The sequence below is a fragment of the Bemisia tabaci genome, chromosome 2, assembly GCF_918797505.1.
Source record: "Bemisia tabaci chromosome 2, PGI_BMITA_v3".
NCBI lineage: Eukaryota > Metazoa > Arthropoda > Insecta > Hemiptera > Aleyrodidae > Bemisia > Bemisia tabaci.
Window position 1 is genome coordinate 66,371,071 of NC_092794.1, and position 15,788 is coordinate 66,386,858.

General features: G+C 37.9%; 1 protein-coding gene across 2 annotated transcripts in view; it reads left to right on the forward strand.

Annotated features, from left to right (window-relative positions):
* The window catches only part of LOC109039804 (homeobox protein araucan), a 162,029-nt gene that overhangs the window by 38,108 nt on the left and 108,133 nt on the right, over nucleotides 1–15,788 (forward strand). The gene's annotated exons all lie outside the window — the stretch shown is intronic.

A 15,788-nucleotide genomic window follows, 5' to 3' on the forward strand; every position in this document is an offset into this window, starting at 1 on the left:
TTGGAGAAGTACCATTATAACAAACAAGTTGGTTGTCATTGTGATTATATCCAGATTCCTGGTTTGTATTGCACTCTCATTTCATCGTTCATTTTAGAAAGGACAAAACTACATTGATAGTGTATGTATTCTCGCCAATAACGTTCGTGGAGTATCTATCCCCTTTCAAGATGTTTACAAACGTTGCTAAGTGAGAGTTAAGGCTCTATCCTTTGCTAGTACCTGGGTATTTAACATCAATAATCAGCCTGCGCATATTTACGCGAGTAACAATGTGACCATGTTTCTTTCAATTAGACAGGCTCAATTTGCTGAGGTACATGAATATTATGAGATGAGACCCAGGATAACCTGTAACGTCTCTTATTGCATGGTGTCGTGCTAAACAAATTTCAAAAAAAGTTTATGTCGAACAGTGTGCCTGAGAAATACTTTCATGAAGAATTTTCCACTATTTTAATAAGATGTCTTTTCAAGTTTGCCCAAATTCATTTATTAGTTTGGTTTTTTATACAGGCATATTCAAAAAAAAAAAAAAAGAACCAAAGGGTTGTATAGTCAAACGACTCTTTAAAATGTTGAAAACACTAAAAAATTTAATTTTGGGGCCGTCACGGAACAGTCTATATCAGAGGACTAGGTAACGAGAAACTAAAATTTAACCTTCACAAAAATGTCAGCGATTTTGGAACTGATACTTCCTTTTAACGAATCATTAAAACTACGTTTTATCATCTGCATTCAGATGTTTTCTCGTTTTTAATCCAAGAATAGTAATTATTATCAATAATATACCTTTCAAAATTTATGTACTGTTCGCCTAGAATTAATTAATAAATATGATGACAATCATTGATGAGTTTTTGTGAGCCATGTTTAGTACTTAAACGTGTGGTTCATATGCTGAAGATACACAGAATGTTTTCATCGCATCTGCGCGACGGATGCCGACAAAATCACAGTTCTTGCTTACCTTACTTTTCTTCTTCCAAACCGCAAAAAGGAGTACCATTTTTAGTAGAGCTATGCACATTGATTCTGAAAATTATTGAAAAGTCTTATTTTTCTTCATCAAAGGAGACCTCACTCAGTTTTAGAGTCTGTATTAAAACTCATTTCTAATAAACATGCTCGAGTATTTCCAGAGGAAAATTGCCTCACAAAATATTGATCGCATCAGCGCACCAAACTGGTTGTTCTCGTGGAAATGAAAGCAATTGTTGCGATTTAAAAGTAATGGATGCAAAATTAACTGATTTGAATAATGTTATCGTATCTATATCAGAGGAGACGCGTTTGGGATATTGGGACAATGGTAAACGTTTTTATCGGGCATGTAAATCAACTGAAATCAGCTTTTTTCTCGAGTGTGTTTAGTCCATCCATAGAGAAACAGTCGGGAATTGAATCGTTTCTAATACATTCGAGTGTCAACAATGGAACCGCCTCAGAAATAATTTAAAACTGTCACTCTGTATCATAATATGACAAATGCGTATTGTTTACCTTCGGTTTGTGCGCGTGGACCCGGTATGTTTACTTACATGTTTAGCCCTAGCTTCCGCTAGCGTTATGGTGAGATGATCTGATTTCTTTGGATTTGACCTTTTACAGTTCAGTTTCATCGCCAACTAGTGGTATTGTACATTGGTTTCGGTTAGTTTGTACAACTATATTTTCTACAACGTAAATTAATTGCATTCATACATAAGGATCAATCTTCATGCGTTGGTTTGATTTCAAATTCAATTTAACACTACTTTTTACATGAATTTGGTCGGATGAAAGGATTTTTAAAGAAACTGGCTGAAAAATTACGCTGGGCTAAAGCGATAGTCTCATCTATAATATTTGATTAGCCTTTGAGCTTGAGAATTTTATCGCAACTCCAACTTTTTCGCAATTTTCAATTTTCTTTCTTTTTGCGAGAGCCTGGGTTTGAACTCTTTTTCAATCTTAATCGAGTTTCAAGCGGTTGTCTTTCATACCGTGATCAAACATAAAACTATTGCACAGGAACAATCGTTCGTCTGTTCAAACTTTACGTTTCCCAAAATAAGTTAATGAAGTTAGCTCAAGTAAGTTAGCTCAAAGAGCGTATCTGGATTTAATTTCGGTGTTCTTCAAAAGAAAGACAAAAGAATTTTCTCAACATTAATGGCTCAATGTAGAAACTCGTGTTTATGAATCGCATCGATGAAGCTTCGATTATGTTTTATATTCTTCACGGAAAACTAATGAAAATGCTTCCTTACAAATTAACGACTTTTTTTTAGAATGAAGAAAATTTCCACAAAAAACGTTGATGAAAATTGCGGGTTGATTTTCATTAAAGAAGAATTACAATGTCTGAATCTCAGATGCGCTCATTTTTGGCATTAGCCATCGATACGCGATTTTCCCCGTGTCAAACTGACAAGTTCCGTAATGAGATCAGATTTTTCGTTTGATTTTGATCAAAGTTTTCAAAACGTGCAAAAATTATGATCCCATTTTCAATGGTCAATTTTGTACTCGCGTCAATTTTGTCTCATCCGCAAATGATAATTTAAAAGTAACTTATTCTAACGCAGTGCCTATGTAAAATTTTGTCCTGGAAACAGTTCGTCGTTTTTTAGACGGAGAGACGTAACTCTATCTGAACAATCCAAAATTTCTCTTCGCAAATAATTTCTCTGCCAGCGGACTGATCGTTGAAATTGATAGACAAAGCAGCAGACAAAGGATACATAAGGAGGATGTAGCGATCCTATTGGTTTCTTAGGTTCTAGGATCCTCATTGGACTAACTAAAGGGTCTCTCATGGGTTGCTGTAAGTTAGTCAATACTTACCTCCTTTGTACATTGCAACCACCCGGCTTCTACCGATAGGACCCCTCCATATAATTTTCGTCTTATTTGTCTATAGCTTTGCCCATCAATTTCAGCAATCAGCCCGCAGGAAACTTTCAGGAATTCCTACCTGAAATTTTCTTTGGTAAAGTTAGGTTCTTTCATCGAAGACTCTCTGATGAAAAACGACGATTTGTATTAGTTCAATTTTCTCTTCGCAATAAAAGAGATGCGAGGAGAGCCACGAAGAGAGCACACCATTGAAATGCCTATCAACACACATTCATGAAAGGAACTAAACATTATTATTAATAAGCGCTAAAGTACTCAAGTTGCTAAAATCTCCGGGTAAAATCCAGCTGCACTTGAGCCGGCCGGTAATTAATCACGAGCACTTTTTTCTGGGGCCGAGAGCGGCGCGGTGCGTCGGCCTAACGCCCAACATGGGCTCCGGCCCGTCACTCAAATTATTAATAATGATCCGAATATTGAAAAGCGCACTGCATTGCAGTACCAAGGGAGAGCCCCGCAATTGGTTCACACCGTTAACCATGGTAAGCATGGATTTTTGAGCGAAGCAGGGCTCACGACGGAATCGGATCGTCAGGTCCTCCCGAAGGGTCCTAGCTGTCCACGCTGCGGGTTGATTATTGAAATTGATAGACAAAGCAATAGACAAAGGAGACAAAAGAGATATCGAGGGACCCTATTGGTGGAAGAGGGTGGTTGCAATGGACAAAGGACTAGGTGATAGACTATAACTGACGGCAACCCACGAGAGACCCGAAAATTAGTCCATCATTATCTCCCTTAGTCTATAGGAACCATCCATTTCAACCAATAGGATTGATTTATACTCCTTATGTCTTCTTTGTCTATTGCTTTGTCTATCAATTTCAACAATCGGCCCGCTGGTGAGTACTTTGGCCGCCAGATCCAACTTTAAATTGGACTGCGTTGAGCAGAAAGGAACCAAGCCCTACGGCCAAAAACCGGGCATTTAATTTTTTACGTGGTAACCGTTGCATGCGGATATCTGTGCCAATTTCAGTGGATTTTCTGCATGGTGCGAAGCAAATTTCTTTTAATTTTCTTTTTAATACACTGCGGAACAAAAGACATTGGATCTAGAGTCCAGACTCCTAGAAACATCGACAAGAAAAAGTACTCTTGATTCAATCAGAATCTAGCTTAAATCAAGAACCAAGCCTCTTAATTTAAGCGGATTTCGTTTTGATTCAAGCTAAAATCCGATTGAATCAAGAGTATTTTTTCTTGTCAATGTTTTCAAGAGTCTGGACTCTAGATCCAATGTGTTTTTTTCCCAGTTTAAGCACATACGTGCTTTTGTAAAAAATTAAATTACCCCGTTAAATGTTGCAAGAGCTGATGTGGCTTGGTTCCTTTCTGCTAAACGCGGTCCAACTGAACTACATTATGTACGATTCGGAACCAATATTTCAGACTCGTCCGTAAAATCACTTAACTGCATGGGGAATCTAATGGTATACATATCAATGGACAAAGTGCGAAACCGCGTAACTCTGTTTGCTACGTTGCAGACTTCCTATCTTATTTTATTTTGTCCTTTGGAAAACTAATCAACGTAATTTTTTGAAAATTCCTTGATATTCCTTATCTTTCAGCAGAATATTCTGTGAAGATTCCAAGCTATGACACTTTCTTGTTTTTTTTTCGGGAAAATGAGGAGGGAGCGAGAATTATGAAACACTGTAATTTCAGATACGTTGTTTTGCACCTTGGCGATCGGTTTTTTGCTTGAAATCGTGGTTCTTTACTGCAAACGTAGTGCAAATATTAACGTCCTCCTTTTAAAGTTTTGTCGGTCGACGGGTGAAATTATAGGTGCGAATTTCTGTCCGAGAATATGCGCAAAATTTTACGACTTGGACATCACCCTCACTTGGCGAGAACTCGAAAATTGATGGAATAATACTGTCTCCAAAAAAGTGAGTCATTGCGCGTCAGCGGATTTTTGCTCTTATCCACGAGTTCTCATCGAATAATAGCAGTATGCAAAACGGCGATGTTTGAAAGAGGTTTTGGGGCAAAAATTTAAAACTTCGCTTATCCTCGGACCCGCATATCTTCATTTTAACTTGGCGCAAAAATGGAAAACCGAGAATATGTGAAACGGCATCAAATATATTTGTACATTGTGAGTCATTTATCGCCATGTGTATTACGGGGAAAAAATTGAATCAATGTTTAGGAGTACCCTCAATCTTCGATAAAATTTTTGTGCAGTTAAAATCTGACAAATTATAAGAAAATTGGTTCTTTTTTTCTTGGCAGTGTATCCTAAGAGTGTTACGTGTTCTTAAAGTAAAATTAAACTTGTGACTTAATTAGTATTTTTCATTCCTACAATAACAAAATTTAACTTAGGAGATTTGAATGGTTATTTCTAAACTCAGCTTTCATAAAATGTATCACTCATAAGGGAGAGATTGATATAAAAAAAAATTGAAATCATTGTTTTATTCTTATAAAATGCACCTAAAAATGGCTACAAATAACTTGTTAAATTATATAAATGTATCAAATGAATGATATGATGAAAAAGTAATAAATATCTTATAGTATCTTAAATTCAACACAAATGGATGTCATTTTTTTTTTATCTCTAGAGACTTGAGTCTTAAATTATTTAAATTTTCTGAAAGTTATATTTAAAATTTGAGTTTAATAAGCTTCGCGCTTAGCATATATTCCCAGCAGATTAACTTGCGTAGGAACATAAAATTGCAGGCAGAATAGTGAAGGCAAATGTCAATAATCACCCGAAGTATGGAAAATCAGTGAATTAGTTTGCTCAATCTTACTACTTCCTTCCCTCCTTTTTTAATGCAAATCCAAATGTAGAATTTTGCTCGTGGACTTTACAAAAAAAAAAAATTGGCCGGAATGGGTCCGTCGCGCTAAATTTTCAATTTTAAAGCCTCAGAAAATTTAATTATTTCTGCCTCATAATTAATGCTTCTAGTATCCAGGTCCAAAGGTTGAATGGGCCTCTAGACAAGACACGAATTAAAGTCTAGCGCCACTTGTTCCGTCCTTATAATTTCACGCAAAAATGAATCGCGCAACATAAAATCTGGAAAAATGATTCCGTCATAAAATAAATGATTATTTATAAGTAAAATTGGTTGAATGGCCAAAATAAAAATGACATCATTTGTATAACCTAACTTTATTCCATTTATATTGTTAATGTAGACAGCTTTTATCGGAAACTTACTGAGGCTCATCAACTTTGAACCGAGATTCGATGGTTTGAATCCTTACACATATGACTCAATGCTATAGTCTAAGTTTAAAGACTATTATCGTGCTCAAAAGGATTTTTCTTGTCTTCGAATTTTTAAGGAGAAAATGACGTGCAACTTGTTGAATTCAAAAATACTCTTCTCTTATTGTTTTCAAAAATGCAACTTAGTGCATTCTGCTGATTTCGGTCCTAATGGCAACCTAGACGAGCGGTTATACCACGGAAATTTTTAACTGTGAATATTCCAGACTACGGTATAATATTCTACACCGAATATAAAATTACAGACTATATAGAATAGACATACCACCCGCTCCGGGCTTAGCGGCCGAAAGTTCCGGGTGCTAGAACCGTATCCGTGACTGTTCCGGGAGCTACGCCCGGAACTTTCGACCCCTTCGCCCGGAACGCGGACGGTATGTCTATATAGCCCATAAGTACGGCTTCCACGGCCGGAGTTTTTTCTTTCAGTGTGCGAATTTTCAACTGTGACAATTCCGTGGATGAAAAATGCGCCACACTGAAAAAAAATTCTCGGCATTTTTACCAAGGTCCGTTGGTACCTTTACCATCTCACTTTTTTTTACCAATTATTGGTAATTTTACCAAGACAGACTGGTAAGCTTACCTAAAAACCGGTATTTTTACTGATTTTTTTCAGGTAAGAATACCACTTTTATTGGTAATCAATTCCCGGTAACTTTGCCATTTTATCTCGGTAATTCTACCACAGTCGATAAAAAATATTGGCGTTTTTACCAAGGTCCAGTAAAATTACCGAGAAAAATCAATAATTTTACCGAGATTTCTCCGTAAAATTACCAATTCCAAAAATGGTAATTTTACCAAGAAAAAACTGGGATCATATAGAACTCTGAATTCTTGGTAATTTTACCCTTTTCTTAGTAAAAACACCGAGGTTTTTTTTTCAGTGCATGAGTTGGCAACGGCGTGATTTGCGTGCGATTTCGAAGCGTGCATTTGTCTCAAATGAGTGCTCATAACGTCTAAATATCGGAGCCAGGAGCGGCGCGGGGTTCACGGCAGCGCAGAGCCGATAAATAAATCGTCACCGAGGTAAATGAATGGGCGTCATAAAGCGGAAAAAAGTAAATAAACACGTCTCCACTCATCAAGCATCATCCCGGGATGCAGGAGGGTAGGGTGGACCAGAGGGCGGGGGGAGGGGGCGGGGGCGGTGGGTGAAAAATAACCTCGACTCACCAATTCACGACTCCCCCGGTCCCCCGAAGCGGATCACCCGTTTCACGGATCCGCAATAATTTGCCCCCCCCCCCGCCCCCACCCCGGGCCCCTCAGGATCATCTTCCTGTTATTGATGCGTTGCAACTTGCACTTGCAGTCCTTCTGGGCCCCGTAAAACTGAAAATAATTCTAAAATAATTTAAAAATACTCTTAGGTTCCTGTCATGCGGAGACACACTTTTATTTGGCAAGGTAAATTTTTGGAAACATTGTTGATAACCATTCAATTTCTACAAGTTTTAAATTTAAATTTTGAAGTCGCTCACGTGACAATTTTTAGAAAAATATCGAAATTTATTTCGGAAAGTTTGTAGTGTATTCATTTTAAACAGATGAATGCTACTTTAAAAACGTCTAAAAATAATTGTAAAATATGTCCAAAATATTGTTGTCAAAGATACACTAGCGGAATTACCGATGATTAGAAAAATGCAAACGTCCGGAAAAATGCTTAATTTACCTGGCGCTTAAAAAAATTGTCTTATAATATTGACAGGTTATGTTTAAAAGTAATCTAAAAGCCTGCGTTAGAAATAATATTGTCATCGAGATTACCCGGAAATTTTTCAGTAATGCTCAGTTTTGATTTTAGAATATTTCATCCCTTCCAAAAAATTCCCTCCGGCTAGATCGCTGAATAAATAAGAAATAATTTTGAAGGATATTTTTAGTGATAATTTCAAACACCTTGACTTTCCAATCAAGTTAAAGTTAAGTAGAGTTTACTTGTGCAGGAAATAGAGGACATTTAATTTTAATAGTATTTTGCATCTGTGGAAGAACCTCATTGCGCTCATAGTATCGTCAACCAAAAATAACCCAGTCGACAGCGATAACTAGCGTCGCTTTAGCTCAGGTCTGGGTTTTTTTTTTTTTTTTTTTTTTTTTTTTTTTTTTATGGGACGATCGAGAGGAAAATTTGCACTAAGCTGCACTGAGTGCAGGTCGGTCAAAACCTGACAACAACGAATTTAATCGTAGACTCCATGCAATTCATGCACTAGTGAGATGCATGCGATTATTGCTTTTTTGCGTCCAAGTAATTAAAAGTATAAGTAATGAACATCATATTTCCTGCCTAAACGCCGAGTCTCGATTTTTTGTTTGTTTACATCTTGTTTATTGTAAGACTTTCAAAGGAGAATATGTCTGTGGTGTTGTAAAGTATTTAAACTTTGCGTGATAGCTCGTGGTATAGAATTATACATTTTTTATAGCTCATGGTCATAATTATTAATATATGAAATTCCTATCTGAATTATTACATGAGGAAAGTCTTTAATTTTACACTGGATTTTCTTTCTTACTCGTCTGAGGTCTTCATATTGGATACGAAAGACAGACAGATTAGACGACCCTGGAAAAGAAATAATTTGATCTGAGTAGGTATTATATACTTGAATTTTTCTTTTTCTGTTAAAACTACGCGCTTACATTTTTTGAAAACGCAGTTGTCATAAAATGCCTGGTGGTGTTTAATAGCGAAGGAAAAATTAAATACTAAGTAGTTAAGAAGAGGTTCATTTTCTGTAAGTTCAAATTTTTCTATATTTCAGCAGACAATAAATTTAAAAGAGTATCGGAAAGGACATTATTTATTTCTTCAGGAAGGAAATTGAACGGAAATGTGCTAATTATCTCCTTTAACTAAGATCTGGATTTGCACCTTCCCATTTTCCCTCTGTGTTTTAATTCTGCAATGATATGACTAAACGCCTGCACACCTATCTAAGCACCAAGACCCTGTGTACTCTTGGCATAAGCATCTAAAGAAATAGGCATAAATAAAAAAATAAAACAAAATAAAAAATAAAATAAAATAAAAAAAAACAAGGAAAAACACAAACATCAGCATTTGAAACGCGTATCTATGCATACATTTTAGAATAATTATTAAAAGGATGAGGATTCCATCCCTTGTACCTCGCGCTTGATTTTCACGGGACCCTCGAAGAGAAACGTGGCAACTTGCTGGAGTCACGGGCACTTTTCATGGGTTTCCTCGGGGAGGGAATCGGGCGTTCCCGGACGTGCCCCGAATGTGAAACGGTCAGCCGATGGACCATTACACACAAAGCCGCGAGAAAATCTTTTCGCAAGCACCGGGACCGGGTGTTGAAGAAAAACCGCAGATACACCTCCGGTTTTTGCCAAAGAGCCGCGGTTCTACATTAGCCATCGTTGCCAGATACTTTTAAAAATCCCCGTGTTGATGGGTACTTTAAGTTACTTTTTTCCGGTCAGATTTACTTTGAGAGAACTTGGTGTTCGACCAAATTTTTGGCTCAACCGACCGAAACCGTAGGTTACTCAGGGAATGAGGAAAGTGCCCTGTTGAACTAATGTTCTGTTATTTCTCTCGATGTCAGTCAGGGGATGCAATTTGCGATTGTACGGTAGTGGACACTTAATTAGTGACGCGATCTAGGTTTGGTCCTATGGTTGCAAATTTTCAATCCAAAAATTTATTCGATGTGACCCTTAGAAAAACTAACCAAAAAACTATTGATTCCACGTTTAGATTATTTGCTGTTCTTCACCCCTCATTGACACAAAAAGGTCTGTTATATTTTCTTACCGCGTTGTGCTGAAAAGTCAGCAATATTCCCAATGCAAATATCCAAATTTTAATGCACAATTTGGCCACTTTGATATTAGCTACTTAAGAGAGGGGGCGAAAAAAGCCGCGTAACCACCAAAATATTCTGATCCCTGTCTCATTCTCCGCTCCCCCCCCCTCCCCCTCAGACCCGGAAAGTACGGGTTTGAGCCTTCTTTTTCCTCCAGCTCGCAGTTCAGTCATCACCCTTTATGTCATACAAATAATTTTACCCCACAAATCGAAAATATTCCCAAAATTTGCCAGTTTCCAGTCTAAAATGGGCACGTAATTGACCCGCAACACCCTGACTGTCTTTTCACATTTTGTAGTGTCCATTTTTTTTCTTTTTGGTATATCTTTTTCTTATATTTTATTTTTTTATTTCGTGTTTCTCTTATCACTAAGCAACTTAGCAGCTGTGAAGATTTTTTATCAGAGGAATAATCAAAGCTCCCTTCAAGAAGACATTCTAGAAATAGATATCCTTCGCTCTCATTTCGCAAGCGCTTAGCTTCCTATGAAAAAATCGATGGAGTCCCACAGGATATAGGAAACACGCATTCCTTCTCTAGTGACTTCTAAATGTGGAGTAGTTTAGCGTTTAAATATTACGAGGTGTTTGTCATCTTTCAAATAATTAATGCACCCCTGCTACCGGTCGATACCCCCTCTCCCCCCCCCCCTTGAACGCAGGGCTGCCACTGCAACTTGAGTTGATATCTTTATCTGACTCACAGATCTTGATTCATATTTCATATTTCGTGCCCTCGAAAATATACGAACACACACTCTCTCACACGCACACACACCGGGGGCTCCTGCATTTAGTGAGTTATGGATCAGCTACTTGATTCATTTTCCGTCGCTCGTCTGTGAGGGTGTGTTTAAGTGTGTTTTCGGGGGAGTGTGGGTGTTTTGTTTATAAATATGTCCGTCCATGTTTCCCTCCTGTGTCTTCTCTTGACAACGGATACGGGCCACGGCGCACATGTTGTAAATTCTAAACGCGACGAGTGTATCTATTATCCATGAGTGGGCATTAATCGTCTTAGAGACAAATTAGTTCCATCGCTATATCGGTGCATATAGATTTACGCAGTTAACAATGCTCTAATTTGTTTTTTTGTTTTTTTTTTTTTTGCAAAATTTCCGCTCATTGTTACGAAGGTATCGTCGTTTCTCGGACATAATAACGTAAATACATTTCGAGGTTGCAAAATCAACTCAAAAATTCAATTTTCTACAAAAGTAATTTATGTTCAAATTAGCCTAATTTTTACGTGCAGTCAAACGCAAAATCGGTGAATTTTTCTGGCAGAAACGCCTGAAAGAATTCGTAGGAATACGAATAAAGCAATGGAACATTTGCAACGTTACACTATAGCTACGTTTATTTGGGCTTGCGGTAGGTGTCGCAGAGCAACAGAGAGCGTAGTAAAAACCGAAGACATGAGGTATAACATGTATAAGAGATACAACATTAACGCTTTAAAATGTTTCAAACACTCCTAAAAAAGCTGTTTAAATAATTATTTTAGGAGACCTTTCTTGGCTATTTTTCTAGGTAAAAAGCTCTCGGTGAAAAATGATTACTTTTTTATTAGTTTTCCAACATTTTTCAAACATTTTTAGTATTGTTAAACTATCGTTAAGATTCTACGATCATTTTCAGTCTTTTTTAGTGCTGTTTAGATTTTCAAAAAAAAATGTCACAGTCGTTACGCATGTATGCAAGAACAGAAAATCTGTAAATTTGCAAAATTGAAAAGTTCGAAGGTTTTCGTTCGTCGAATTTTGTTATTCTGTTCGAATTTTCTGAAGAAGGGGTGATGAGAGCGGAAGGAGTAAATTCACGAGTCTACTTTTTCAACCAGTGTTTAATCGCTCTTATTACATTGGCGAAGGAAGATTCTCCATGAAATTAATTCCCTCCCTTTTTTTACAATTAAAGTATCCTGTTACTAATTCGACTTAATTTGCGGGAATCATTAGACGCCGGCGGAATTGAACTAGCATTCGAAGCGTTAGGCGCTCGCCTATACTTAATGAAGCTACTATTATCATATTAAATGACAAAGAAAGGGTAATTATAGACAGCTGAAAGAAATAAATCTTCTTGCGTTCATCATCGAGTGTGGGTAAGGGGAGGAACGGGGCAGCAACCTGCATACTTACATCTGTGCTGCCATTATTTATTTACTACTTGTGATAGTTACGTAACCCCTCTTAATCCGATACATGACTTAATTTGATGTGAATATAAAGTAGAACCGCTAATCTACTGAGTCCAGATCCGGACACGCATTGATGGATACGTACGGCTCTTGACATCCTTCACATTACTTTTTCCTCGCTGAATTGATGCTTTTTTTGCCAACGGCTCTTAGACGTCCCCTGATCCTTCATCTCAGGAGTGAGGGATAAGGGACTAGAGACGAGGGCTCGGTATGAAATGTGGTTTGTCCGCCCTGTTTTGACTCTAGTGCAAGATATCGTGACAAAAATACTACAGGTAAGAAATATTGCAATACTAAAATATCGCAACCGTGCATTGAAAAAAAGTATGGCAAAATTTAGTAGTTTAGTTTCAGTAAATTAACGTCCATCATGAGTCTGAGTCTACTTGTTTTTTGACACAGTGAAATGCAGAGCAGAAATAACCAGGCATTTGGTAGCATTTACCTTTCTTCTGGCGAATGCGATCATAGTTACCGTGTTTTATACCGTAGTCCTTCGGTGGTTGCCATACTCATAATACCGCCGCTTAAAGTATACTTCACTGTCGCGAGCGAAAGTAGAAAATAATAACTAACCTAACCTAACCTTACCTAACCTAGCTAATCTATCAGATTTAGCATTCCCTCACCATATCCCCTGGATTTTAGCCAGATCATACGGAGATCATCCTCCTTACTATCGTCCATTATAATTGAAGCTAATGTATGTAATTTTTTGTAAATTTTTGAATATCCTTCATGTTTATACAGCACTGAAAACATAAAATTTCGGAAAAGTTGCTCGATAGTTGCCTCTGTAAAATAAAAATTGGCACTGGAGATTCTGAAACACTGCGACCAAGAAATGCCCTTCCTGCACCTAACGCCTCAATTAGACGTATTTCTACCAAACAGAACTATGTGCATTAAGACATGAGCCACGAGACCCATAAGAATATGTGCATAACAGAGCTCACGTTATGGTGCACATAGTTCCGTTTGATAGAAATCCGTCCAATTGACGATATCATCGGCCGCGATATCTCCACCTGCTAAATTTTGGCATTTCGATATTTCATATTTGTAGGTGAACATGAGGACCTTTCGTTGAGCTTTCTGTAATCTACTTTAGCACATTCCTCTGGGGACGAAAGAGGCATTTGTCCCAAACTGATGATAATTATGCCTCGTTAATGCTTGTCGTTGAAATTCCGGCTCGCCAGTCTTGAGCTGAGTGTACCTTTCCGGGAAATATCTTGAATTTCAAGATCCAAACAGAAAGAGCAGCTGTTGGGGAAGCGAGCGGCGCATCACCGCAGCGGCGGCACCGGCACCGCACGGCGTTCAGCAGGCCAATTAACGCTTCGAAACAAAATATAGTCAACACCCTAATCTCTCAGCTTCATTTCTTTTTGATAACAGTTATTTTCACGTGATTTAATTTCTGACACGACACCCTATAATTTCGTCTGCCCGCACCGAGATATCTTCACCCTTGTTTCTAAGCTGTCAAAGCTTCCCCTTCCTGCCAGATCGTACCGTTTTGTTCTTTCTTCTCTGCGATGCCGATGCGCCAGTTTTCTTTTTCCTTCAATGAAAGGTGGAAATTCAAAACCTGCTCTGCTGTGCTAAAGAAAAACGCCGTATGAGCATTTGAGAGTTGCCATATTTCCTTTGATAAAATTTTTATTTTTGATGAAAGTTATCAATATTTTTCCTTGAAATTTTGAGGAAATTAAGGTGTAATTGCGGACAAAATTTACAATAAAACGAGAAGAAAAATATGTTTAAACTTCCTTAGAAATTCGTATTTTAGCAAAGGAAATTTGGCAACGCCTGAAGGTTTATACGGTGTACACCCTTAGAATGGCAGTGCTAGGCGCCATCAAGTTGCGAAGATTGTTTATGTCGTTTCTCACTGGAAGGGCCTAAATGTCTCCGCTCAATTAAATTTTTTGCGGAACTTTTCTAAACTTTGGTCAAATTTTCGTGACAAAAATTCCATCCTCAGACCACTGGAGTCCTGTCGAATGAGAGGAACAGGTGCTAAATCCTTCAAATCACGGTCAGTAGGGACAGGATAATCGATACGACGGATAATCGGAACGGACGATATGACGGAACATCATATAATGACTCTTCTCACACCCACAGTAATTGTTGCATTAAATTCAACGAATTACTGGCCGGTGGTGGTCAATACAGAAAAATTAATGTCCAATTCCATTGCCCAGTTATCTACTTTTAAATCCTTGAAGTTCAATTCGAGGCAGAAGCTCTGCGGAACCATGAAGGCAGGAGATTGACAATTTCGGTGGGAAATAAAATATATGGTGAAGGAAACATTTAATTTAATTACTTTTGTATAATCAATGTTACCTCTAAATTGTTCTTCTTTTTTATCTCTATATTTTAATTTTATGCCTATCTGGGCTCTTTCAACTCCTTCAAATGTGACGATTCGCTTTCTTCAGGAACCTTACATCTGCATGCATTTGCCAAAGAATAATCTCGGTAAGATAGAGAGCATCCTAAAGAAACGGTAACCAAGGTACATAAAATTTTTAGGTGGGGTATCTTTCCCCATCAGAAGGTTCATACCGACGGTGAAACTACCAAACCACGTATCTCGGTTTGCGACGTCGCAGGCTTCCTGTCATACTTTATTTTTTAAATGAAAAACTACTTAACATCCAGTCTTGAAAATGTCTGTGATTTTTCCTCTTCGTGCAGAGAAAATTCCGTGAAAATTTCAAGGAATGATATGGATTTGGTCTACTTCAAAAAAATAAAATGCGAGCGTAGATTTTTAAACACCGCAAACGAGATACGTGGTTTGGTAGTTTCACCGTCGATACGCCGTTTGTCCTTACGACATTTAAGGTGTCCGCATGATGCCTCTGGTACAAGCGGAAATCAACTTTTTCAATCCCTTCAAGTTGACATTAGTGGCGCATAGTTTACCAATTAGAATACTACCACACAATGTGCGGTTGAAGACTACAACAGTGGTGACGCGCCGGCGCGGAGCGACGGTCCATTGTTCGAGTCCGGCCCATAATGGAATAGTTTTCAGATTAGTTACCCTGAAAATCTTCCGACGTCTCATCTACCGTGGTAAGGAAGAACGCCGTATGAACATTCGAGAGTTGCCAAATTTCCTTTGATGAAATGTTCGTATATGAGGAAAGTTATGAATATTTTTCTGGAAAAACGCATCTCGCGCGCTGTTATGATAAAGATGCGGAAAAAGTATACCGCAACACGCATTGTATGGTTGATGAAGTAATTTATTAGCTTGGATGCATTTCGGGCTTAGCCCATCTTCAGCGAGCAGTTCCAGACACAAAACACAGCTAAACAAGTTAATTAGAGTAACAAATTGTCACAGTGCATGATGAAGAGGGATAGAACTAGAGACACAGCGAACTAAAACACTAGGGATCTGGTCAAAATTTGAAAAATGTTGAAAAAATGTTTAAAACCAGTGGGAATAGCTGATTGAGTATGGGGTTAGCAGAAAAACATAGTAAACAGCAAAATGAAGTACAGAGTGAAAGGCGCTGATTTCAGGAAATTA